The following is a 12435-nucleotide window of genomic DNA, read 5'->3' on the forward strand; positions in this document are numbered from 1 at the left end:
TCTCATTTAAATATTAGAAAATTGCCAATGGCTAGAAAGTACTTAGAAGAACGTAATGACTGAAAATAGAAACCAACCTTTTGAGAAGTCCTTGCATCGCGGGTTTGCGGGGTCCTTATAAAATATACTGTTCTGATTTCAACACCTTCATCCGAAATGAGCTCCCTACCAAGACTAAGACACACAAAACTTTCTTTGAATCTCCATACCATTGCTTAAAGCTGAAGCTAAGGAGACACTCATCACACGCAAGAACAACACATAATCCCACAAAGGATTATGCTGGCTGCGGTTCCAGACGCAGACCCGCGAGTCCTGTGCATCGTACTCCCGCGTGGAGGTGAGGGCCAGAGTGAAGCATGCTTTGACAACTGTTCAGTAAAAATGAAAAACTTTTCTCAGATAAAGAATACAATTAAGAAAGTCCTCTTTTCAACTGCGGCTACAAGATCACTTGCTTGGGATGGTTCACTTCGACAGTTCCACTTAACTGACAAGTTTGAAGAAATTTAACAAAACATGAAGTGAATCATGTTTTTCTAGAAATCGAATTTCACACATTGACAATAGGTTTTTTATGTCTGGTACATAATACAATGTATAGACCGTGTTAAAAATGTAAACATAAACATTGGTGAGGTCTTGCCCGGTCCCTCCGGAATTTCCGGTTTAGGCCAGTCCTCGTTGTTGCCAGTGCAGATTCACCGGCATACGAAGTAAGAAATGAGCGCTTGTTTTCATCAGTTGTGAGACTATAGTCAAGAAAGGTATTTGCTAAGGTTCTACTATGAAGGAGTGGACGTCTAGAATCCGTCGGATGATAACTGCAAAGCAGATTATTAAAATATGACGTGTCTTTTTGGCCGCCAGTTGTATAGCATACTACATACAAGTATCTCATGTACACGCACGACTAACTCAAAACGTACGAAAGTTTAGATATATTCAATTATTTTGTAAATGGAAAAGTGATATTATTATATTATAAAGTATGCTTAAGTGAATCTTTGCCAACAAATCTACAAAGGTAATGACACATAACGAATTCTAGTAAATATATGTGCTTTCAACGTCGCCTTTCCGTCTGAGGGATTTAGGGAAAACCTATGATATGGCATGCCACTTTAACTTGCACGAATTTACTTCAAACAACAAGGGAGTTTTCAGACTGAAGCGACAAGCGATATTGGGATTTCGGACAGAAGCATTCGATCTAAAGCAAACCATTCACCAGTCACGCTTGCGCAAATAACGGCCGGGGCAACACAATGCACGGTATTGATAAAACGGCCCAGTCCGAGCGACAAGCAACACCTGCAATTTGTCGTGTTGCTTTAATTCGGAAGGTGTTGTTTATTTCTGAATGTTGGTTTCCAAGAGACACGTATCACTGCAGTCTGAAAGCTTCCTTTCGAACAAATTCACCACGAGAAAATGCACGAGTCGCTTGGACTGGACTGTTGTTTTCTCAGTACCATGCATCGTGTCGCCTCGGTCTGTTGTACTTGTATGCAAGGTGAATTGTTTCCTTGAGAGTAAAGGGGCTGTTGCTTGTCGCTTCGGTGTGTAATCTCCGTGCCACTTAAAAGTGATTCCTCAGTGATCAATGAAATTTTTCGAATCGAAACAACACAAGCTGCACGTGTCGCTCAGATTCCCAATGGCGTGTATTATGCCACCTGAGACTTGATCTCCCATGAGCGGTAAATGCTTATTTATAGACTAAATGGGCCTGTGTCGCTTGTCACTTCGGTACAAACCACTGCTGTCGCGTGTCGCTTCGGTTTGAAACCTCACTAAGAGGCGTGCTTTTACCCACAACACAATACGCAGATAAACGATCAACATGCTTGTAATAAAATGCAAGTCGTACAAATCCTTTCCGGGTACCAATCCTTTCTTCGTTCTGCTTGTATCAACAGGTTTCGTCTCTCTATGTCCTTCGGAAACCTTCGAAGTGATACTTGACTCAATAAATTTGTTCCCGATCGAACTGTGCAACCACATGCTACACAGCTGACACCCTATTTCCTTGTAAAAGAACCTCCACCTTGCCCTTTCATATTAACGTCCATAGCACCTTAAGCGTAACCGGATGTTAGAGGAAGACCAGACGAGTGCCCATGCTCCGCAGTAGCTCCGCCTTTAACACCGTCTATTTGTTTTTAGTATTTCACCTCTGCATATATTATTAAAAAACACATCAACTTCACTTACTGTACCAAAACAGTTTTTTAAGAAAAACTTGTGGATGGTATTTTCAGAATCCACAAAAAATTAAGGATTTTTGGGAGGGTCCGTATGGTGATACAATCCATTCCAGGGAGACAATCAGGGTCCTACCGGGCAGCAAACGCAATCACCAGGTGTGGAACGCGGGAAGTAGTTTGGGTGGTTGTGAACTAATTAATTAAAACAAGGTAAGGGACATTGTATCTCGTAAACATTTCATGTTGTAACACTAATATATGTGCAACGGGGAACAAAAAATCTCGGGGTCGCAGATTCAAACCTAGTAACCAGTCATCCTATCACATTTTCTAGCGTTCTCATTCCTGTAAGGTTAGTGCTGATGTTGCACCTTTAATAATAAATAGAAAGGAACATTTCTCTCCCGTTTTATTGCCGGTTTTTCAACAGTGAAAACTCCAGTAGTAAATAACCTGACAGTGAAATTTTGTCTGTAAAAGAGAAATTTGCATATTATATGTAGGAGTATGGACTACGTAAAATTGGAATCACCACTCTCAAAATAGTCTCGCTCGGCCCCTATCACCTTCTCACTCGCATTGGGGAATTACTGCTTTCCAATCATCGTTGCGTTTCATCAAACTTTATAAATATGTGATGTTAGGGTTAACTTTTCAAAACTGTCATGAATTTTCAAGAATGTCACTTACTACTGTCAATTATAATCAACTTTATATGCAATTTCGAGCGGGATACATAGTTCCGAAGCACTGAAATTGTCCCCTCTCCTTACGAATCGAACCCTGTCCCTTTAATGATAAGACGACTGCATTAGCCACTACGCTATCATCAGTGAACGGCCTCTTTTTGTAATGTTAAGTGATTCTCGGAATCGTAACTAAATGATTAAAAAAAAACAGTTAAAATATCATACAAGCCATTAAAAATATCCTTCATGCTCCTTAGGACAATTTTTGTTTTCAGAATTTAAAAATAGCGAAATGATTCTTGGAAAGCAGGCAAAGTGTAAGGGCAATAAGCAGGCACAACAAACCAAGAAATATGTGAGGTTCTAAATTGGTGTTTCTTTTCATGGTTATACTGTATATTCCTTGGGTTATATGTTCATTATATTTAATTTTGACGCGTTGTGGTGAATTTACATTGTTTCATGTAAATTAATATTACCATGTCTTGATTTTATAATTAAATTAATAGTGCATATGAGCTATTTTTGATTGAAATATTAGAACATGAATTTTATTTAGTACTTGTTTAAAATATGATTTCTATAATTTGGGATATTTTTAAGTGTGTTAATAGAATCAATGTAGTTATGAAAAGTCCGATTCGTTGCTTCATTGGAACCACCAGGGACATATAAACCCACAATAAACTGTGCACAATCAATTATTTTTATCTGGCACGGAGAACCCTGAAGCGCTGGACTTCGGGAGAGTGCCCGACTTGCCCCTCCCCGGGTCGGCTCTGCCCCTGCGCCTCTATCCCCCCAAGAAAAGCCAGCGTGAGACGAAATGTGGTGCGATGTGTTACCGTGCGATATATTTTCTTTCAGTTTTAAATGTATACTTTCAAACAGAGGCAATTACCGTTCAACATGTAACAGGTTTTTGCGCAATGGCTAAAGGATATGATGATGATAGTCATGAATGAAAGAATTATGTATGCAGGCGCGGAGCATCCATGTAAGCCGTGTAAGCCGGGCTTACACTTTATTAGTTCTAGTAAAATGTATGTAATTATATGGCAAAATTAGTAAAAACTTCAAAGTTCAACTCGGCCTAATACCAGTCTTCGAGATCCTGTTTGTTAGATTGCAACACTTCAGCACCAGGGGCACATGGGAACTCCCGCCTTTTGCTTGCGGAAAGTTGTAAGCCGTCTGAATGTTCCTTACAAATTTCTGACCACGTATCTGGATGGAGAAGAGCAAGGAATATAGGGAGAAGAGCGGGCCAAACCCTAGGTTTGTAAACCTACGGCCACAGGCTTACAGCAGCGTTGCAAACCCCATGTTTAGAAAAAGTGTTATTCATGGACGTCCGCAGTATTTCTTTCCACCAGGGAGGATTAAGCAAAGGGTTGGGGTAAACTAGGTATATTTCCCTTCTCAAAATATACTAATTCAGTTTGAAGTTAACATTTTTCTGCAACGCCCTTACAATAATTAACAATTTGATGTGACTGAAATGAAATTGTATGTGTGAAAATGGTTGACATTCATTTTTCAGGAAGTGTCTCCTTGCCTTGCCCCTTCTGGACATCCATGGTGTCGTTTAAACTCCCCAATTATGCTACGTACTACTAAATTGTTCTGTGATTTTCATATTATTAATATTAATTTATAACAAAAATATAAATATAAATTCGAATGGTTCAACCAACGACATGGGTTCGACGTTATACGTGAAAAGTTTGAGAAAATTCAACCACAACGAAAAGTGGCCCTCTTGTTTTATTTATATCCCCAACTTACAAAAGAGTTTTTAAACTTGTGCGAAATTTAGCACCATTATGCTTGGGTTGGCATCACTGAATACGCGCCAGCGAGACAGGTCCTGCAAAAGGAGGGGCTCCAGCGTTGTCGGGTACGAATGGTTGACTGCAAAGGAAATTTGAGCCGGTGGTGCTTCAAGGAGGTTTTTTCAAGGAACAGGGAATTCTGAAGCAAAAATCTAACAGGAAGGGGAAAAAGGAGAAACCTAAAAATGAGCGGGATACGGGAAAACTAGATACACATTGATGTGCTAAATTCTTGTTTCTGTTTTTCGCTTGTAGGAGAGCATAAACATCAGAAATATTAAGATCTCTGTTTTCCTTTTATGTATGAACTTAGCTGGTAATAATTGAGCTAAAAAGTGCAAAAATAAATAAATAAATAAATATTAATGAAAGCTGAAGATTGAACCAATTTTACAAATCTCATGTCATATGTGAACAAAATATTATTAATTACGTAGTCCGTGATTCAAACACTCTTCGAACACCGTTCGAAAAGCCTGTTTATGATCTTTTAGGTGTTAGATTTGCTTTTACACTATCTTAAGAAAGCACTTACATGTCCTTTGATAGAAATTTCTGGATATATCCCAACAAATAGTGAGCATTTCTTTTATAATTAATATTGTATTATTTTTTTTTTTACTAAATATAGGGAATTTTTTATATCCGAAAGGGATATTCCCCTCACAGTCCGAAAGATCACTGCTTTGAGCAGTGACCAATTTTGGATCTGGTTTCTTTTTGTTTCCCCGTTCTTGTTGTCGAGGTATTGCTTTTGCGAATTCCATCTATTCAAAGTGGACTGTTGGCCCTGTGCTGTTGTGTGATAGTGAAGTGCATTATGGAATAAAACGAGTGTCATTGTGCGGTGGGGTGGAAAACTTGGTGCAGACGCCGTTATCCAGCAAGGATTTTGCTGCCAAGAAGAAACTTGTGGATGTAGGTAGGCCCACCCCTTCCTTCTCTAGTAACACAAATAAAAAATAAAGTGCGCCGATTTTGTGATTCAGGGTACGAAGCTGATACTTGGTTATGCGGTGTAAAAAGTATTCAGCATTTTTCTGTTTCCTTCTGTTTTCGTTTCTTTATTATTAGGCTATTATTATTATTCATTTTATCTAACTTTGCATATTTTTTATCGTTACGTTACTCATTGTGATAGGAAAAAGACTGACTTAAAATTCAGTTGAAATGTAGGAGATACACAGCCTAGCAAAGAAAACACCAATCCCAGAGATTTATCCAGAATTTTTAATTTGGTGAAAAATTCCAGGGAAGTGTTCTGAAAAAATGAGGGGGGGGGGTCGATGTGTGTGGATAAATCACTAACCATGTCAGCCCAAAAATAAGCACAACGGGAAATAACCTTCATCATGATAGGCTTACACTGTTGGGAAGGTCACGCTCAGCCACTACATGTATGTGCTTCATTGGAAATAGAACACCTTATTTATTTATTTATTTATTTTACCTAAAGTTTCAGATACAGTACTGAATGACCATTTTACACTGAAACAGTAACAGCAGGAAAATAACAATAACAACAACAACAAAATAGAGTACAAGATGGCACTGAAAACAAATCAAAATTATACATATATCGTTAACAATTTTCTAAAACTTTGTTCTGGCAAGAATATGTCCACATTTGGAGGCAGGTTATTATATGAGTGAGGAAGCCTCTAGAAAAGAGACCGCTGTAGAAGGGAGAGCCTTGTGGCGGGATTGTGGAAGAGCTTAACGTTGCGGGTTGGCTGTGTGGGAACACGTAGATGAAATTTGTTGAGCAGAAATTCGGATTTAATTTTACCATTCATGATTTTGTGCAAGAATTTCATGTCTGCTAATTCGCGACGAGTGTGTGGTGGTTGGATATTGAAGACAGACATAATGTCTGTTTTGTGAAGGTGCCTCAGAGAAGGTATTCTGTGGCGAGCAATGGCGAGGAAAAAGTTGAGAACGGAATCAATCCGGGAAAGATTTGTTTTTGAAGCCATGGTCCAGATAGGAGAGCAGTATTCAAGAATGGGGGAGATAAGGGATTTGTAAAATATGCTGATGGATGATTGGTTTTGGATTTCAGTGAACCTGTACAGAAGACCGAGGAGACGCATTGCTCTTTTAGTAGTGTTCGTAATGTGCTCATTAAAGTTTTGTTTTTCGTCGATGATAACTCCGAGATCTTTTTGAGAGGTAACTTTTTTGATGGGATTGTTTTCAAGATAGTAAGCTTTTAATTTTGCCGGCTTTACCATTCCACAATAGCTTCATCTTATGTAAGTGTATTGTTATTCACATGTTTCCGATGCACCTGATAACTGGGGACTACTGACCAACACCAAACTTCAACTGAAAATTTCAAGACAAATCGAGGGAAAACTCAATCATCTTTAGAAACGTCCATCTGGACAAAGCTTTCCGGACAAGAGGGTTGTGGACACGCAACAGCAGGAGGGATACAGAGAGAGTGAGGCCAGAAATTCTTCAAGGGATATTTTGTTCCTGCACAACATCTGTTATCTGTTTCGCGGAAATATGTCGGCTTGGATATTTTTCGGAACTGCAGACTTTTCCTATCTGAGTGCACCGACCTCTTACCCCCCACCCTCCCTGGTGCATTGGGCGCCTCCAGGATCACTAAGCAACCCAACATTGTTGAGTAGCAAGAACCCTGGAGGCGCTTGCTACCTGGTTGTTGAGATGGAGCGACCGCGGCTTCACTCAATTAAAATTCTTTCGCTACCTGGGGTCAACTGTCGTCTGCAAGTCTGTTGTCTTCTGTAGTTGCAACATGGCGCGGCGGAACTAAAAGATGCATGGAGTAAAAAGTATTTGCAAGTTTGATTATGTAGCCCAAGCGCACCTTTAGGTCGCGCATCCAATAGCCTTAAATAGGGCGCCTCCAGGATCGCTCAACATGGTAGCAAATGTTGACCTGCTACGTCACACGGTTTTATGGCCTTTCCTGGATGCAGAGTTGAGAAGTAGCGACGTTCCAGCCGATAACAATCGAAAATCGCATTGCGTTGCCTTGTGGCGTCTGCAGCGAAAATGGCAGGACGTGTTGGGCTGTTGAATACAGTGCCACTATTCATGGATTATGAATGGATGATGACATATATATCGGATGCTATTTTCCAAATGAACGTGTGTGGTTAATCTCGAAGTAAAGCATGAGTAGATCTAGATCTGTGACTAGAGATACAATTGGGGGGAAATTTGATATTCCTGATTTGAGAACTTTGGTTAGCTACAACAGATTCTCTGTGGTTACAATTTTCTTTCTCCGACCAAAATAATACGTAATGGCCATGGAGGAGTGACATTGAGTGTAGAAAGGTTGTGGCCAATTTTATTTAAGGATATATAAGTATGTTTAAATTAAAGATTATTTTCGTATAGGAGCGCAAGTTCGACACAATACTCTGCTTTTTTTGTGTGCGTGTGACCTTATTGGTTGTAAACCTTTGTTAAAACACTTATAACATACGCTACACTATAAGTGAAAGAAAGATTAATTTCGAGAATGTGCTTTTAAATTAGATCATTATTCCTTAAATAGTTTCATACCATTGTTAATAGGCCCCCGTGGTGGGCATGAATGTTTGTGAGTGTCCTTTCATCAATTTCATCATATCATCATCACTCATTCCCATCTTTGCAAATTAACCAAAACTGGCACGAAAGCGAAGTAAAATAAAACAAATCAATCAATCTGCCATTGTTAATAGGACAATAATAAATATGATTTAAGAACAGTAATTTTGTTTTTTAACGTCGCTTTTCTGCCACTTTTGGCTAATCGCGAAGATGAGGACGAGTGATGATATGATGAAATTGATGAAAGGACACTCACAAATAACGCCCAGGCTGGGATTCAAACCTGTGACCCTGGCGTGGTAGCCACGGAGGTCGGCTTACGAACAGAAATGTTAAACAGTGAGTATAAGTTGCAAAATGTGTGGAAAATTGTATAACGATGTTGTGTCCATAAGAAATCACGTTGTTTTCACGCAATAATGTTTGATATAGTTTAAATTATGAATTACTGATTATGCTTTCGTAGCTGCAAAAGAAAATGTAAATTAAAGCAATATAAATAAACAGGTACGAACTGGCGTTTATACATGAATATGCCACAATATGTTTAGTTGTATTGGTCATTAACTTTGCATGATCATCGTTTAAGTTATTGTAATACCACCGCGGTGGCTCAGTCGGTAACGCGTCTGACTACCATGCTAAAGGTCCCGGGTTCGATCCCCGGCCGGTTCAAATCCGGGAACTTTTCTAACGTTGGAAGCGGCGCCCACCCAGCGTCGAATAATATGGGTACCTGGGGGAAACCCTGGGGGGTAAAGGCGGTCAGGTACGTGATGCTGATCACATCACCCCAACCACGACCGGATCAATAAAGTGTGGGGCGTTACCCCTACACCCCCTATACGCCTTCATGGCGTGGTGGTAAGCACAGGGGAGCACTTTACTTTTTTTTCACTTTTAATACCACCCTCCTTCCAATGGATTTTCAAATATCACACTTCCTAAACGACGCATTTTTTTAATCACGCTTCCTTAAAAAGTATATATTTCACATAGGAAATAGCCTCGATACTTGTTGCCAATTTTTCTTGCAAAAAGAAGCTGGACACGTACTCGACATTCACAAATAACATCCCGGAGTGATTAACACATCGCGCTACGACGCCAGGGGTCCGATTCGAATCCCGACCTGGGCATGCTGTTCCTTGTGAGTGTTCCTTCACCATATCATCACTCATCCTCATCTTCGCGATTAGACAAAAGTGGCAAAAATGCAAAGTAAAATGAATTAAATCAATCAAATAACATCCATGTTTATACCGGAACTCGAATCCTGAACTTAGGTAGCGATATAAAAGGTTCTCTCGACTTCAAGCTGGACACGTGTTTGCAAGAGCATGCTCACCCGTTTTGCCAAAAAAACTTAATGTTCATTACTTGGGTTCATTACTTTTTTTTTAACTGCGTTATTCGGTTGGAATTTTTAAATGTACCTCAGGTGAAACCAGGTGCATAATTATCCGTTGACAGATGACTCATTCTCCGAGAATATAGTGGCGAAATAGTTATTACTATTTAAATCTATCGGATGCGCGACCTAGAGGTGCACTTGGGCTACATAATCAAACTTGCAAGTATATACTTTTCACTCCACGCATCTGAGTTCCGCCGCGCCATGTTGCAAAGCAGACTACCACAGACTTGCAGACGACTGTTGACCGCAGGCAGCGAGAGAATTTTATGTTGAGTGAAGCCGCGGTCGCTCCTTCTCAACAACCAGGTAGCAAGCGCCTCCAGGGTTCTTGCTACTCAACAATGTTGGGTTGCTGAGTGATCCTGGAGGCGCCCATAGTAATAACTTTTTCGCCACTATATTCTCGGAGAATGAGTGATATGTCAACGAATAATTATGCACTGGCTTCAACTGAAGTATATTTAAAAATACCAACAAAATAACGCAGTTAAAAAAAAATAAAGAACCCAAGTACTGGGCATGGATGTTATTTGATTGATTAAATTTATTTTACTTTGCATTTTTGCCACTTTTGGCTAATCGCGAAGATGAGGATGAGTGATGATATGGTGAAGGAATAGCATGTTCAGGCCGGGATTCGAACCCGGGACCCCTGGCGTCGTAGCGCGATGTGTTAACCACTCCGGGATATTATTTGTGAATGTCCCTTCTTCAAGTACGTGTCCAGCTTTTTTTTGCAAGAAAAATTGGCATCAAGTATCGAGGCCATGTCCTGGGTGAAATACATACTTTTCAAGGGAGCTTGATATCAAGAAATGCACCGTGTGATATTTGAAAATCCACTGGAAGGAGGATGGTATTACAATAACTTAAACGATGATCATGCAGAGTTAATCATAAAGACAACTAAAAAATGTGGCATATTCATGTATAAACGCCAATTCGTACATGTTTATTTATATTTCTTTAATTTACATTTTTTTCGCAGCTACGAAAGCACAATCAGCAATTGATCACAGGGCCGCAAATTAAATTCAATTTAATGTTGTTTTTTGTTTAATCGGTGAACTTTATTATTTGTGCCATACTGATCACGAATATGAAATTCGTTTTTCTCTATCACGCAAGGTTTTCTTACAAATCAAATTTCAAAATTTGGGCTTTGTCCAATATTGCATACTGTTTTATTGTTTTCTTCAATCAGAATAAGTAGCTTATCACACTAAACGCATCAACATGTTTATTTTAAACTGAATATAGACAGACAGAAAGGACCCATGTAATATAGAAAACGACATATAGCAGTATCATTACACAATACATATTTTTCAGTTCTGTTTAGCACGATTTCATCATGCTAACACTCCAATGTCCTTGATACCTTTTCTCCATATCTCTCATGTCCTGATGGAAACATTCGCCTTGTTCCTCACTTAATTCACCGAGATTTTGTGGAAAGTTATCAAGGTATGAATGCAAAAAATGTAATTTGAGTCGGTAACGCGTCTGACTACCATGCTAAAGGTCCCGGGTTCGATCCCCGGCCGGTTCAAATCCGGGAACTTTTCTAACGGTGGAAGCGGCCCCGGCGCTCACCCAGCGTCGAATAACATGGGTACCTGGGGGAAACCCTGGGGGGTAAAGGCGGTCAGGGGCGTGATGCTGATCACATCACCCCCACTCACGACCGGATCAAGAAAGTGTGGGGCGTTAACCCCACACCCCCTATACGCCTTCATGGCGTGGTGCTAAGCACAGGGGAACACTTTACTTTACTTTTTTGTTACAACCCAGCTCTTGAAATTTATGTAACATATTCTCAACAACTTCTCTGTAATCAGGACTTTTGTGGTTCCCCAAGAAGTTCAACACTACACTTTTGAATGCTATCCAAGCAATCTCTTTCAGCTACAGTCATTGTTTCCTGGAAGTCTTTATCATTCATTAATTTCCTAATGTCTGGTCCAACAAAAACACCTTCTTTCACTTTGCCGTACGACAGGGATGGAAATTTGTTGCACCTGAACTGGAAACATTGTCCTTCCTTGTTAAGTGCCTTCACAAATTGTTTAATCAGCCCTAATTTGATATGAAGAGGGGGAAGTACAACTTTCTCAGGACTGACTAAATGTTGTTGTACGATGTTCTTTGAACCCGGGTTCAACGTTTTTCGTATTGGCCATTCTTTTCTTTCCCAGTGGTAATTTCGTGCCCTACTATCCCACTCACAGATGTAACATGGCATTTTCGTATATCCACATTGTAGTCCAAGTAAAATGCTCAAAACTTTAAGATCACCACACACCAACCAAACATGGTCCTCATATTTAATTCTATTAAGAACAAGTTGCATATTGCTGTAGGTTTCTTTTAGTGACACAGAATGAGCAATAGGAACTGAGGGGAACTTATTTCCATTATGTAACAGAACAAATTTTAAACTTGTTTTATTCAAGCCAATGAATAGTCTCCAATCAGTTCAAAGACAAGAAAAATTTAACTTAGTCAGCAAACCGGACACATCACAAAAAAACACGAGAGAATCTTGTTTCGAGAAATAAGGCACAAACTCTTTTTCTCGGTGTCTGTATCAGTAAAATGTTGTTCCACAAGCCAGCAAGTTATTTTCGTTAAATCTGGAACCAAGAAGCTCAGCTAATTCTTTAGATAAATTTAGGTCTCTAACTAAATCATTGAGTTCACTT

The sequence above is a fragment of the Lepisma saccharinum genome, chromosome 2, assembly GCF_977018435.1.
Source record: "Lepisma saccharinum chromosome 2, izLepSacc3.1, whole genome shotgun sequence".
NCBI lineage: Eukaryota > Metazoa > Arthropoda > Insecta > Zygentoma > Lepismatidae > Lepisma > Lepisma saccharinum.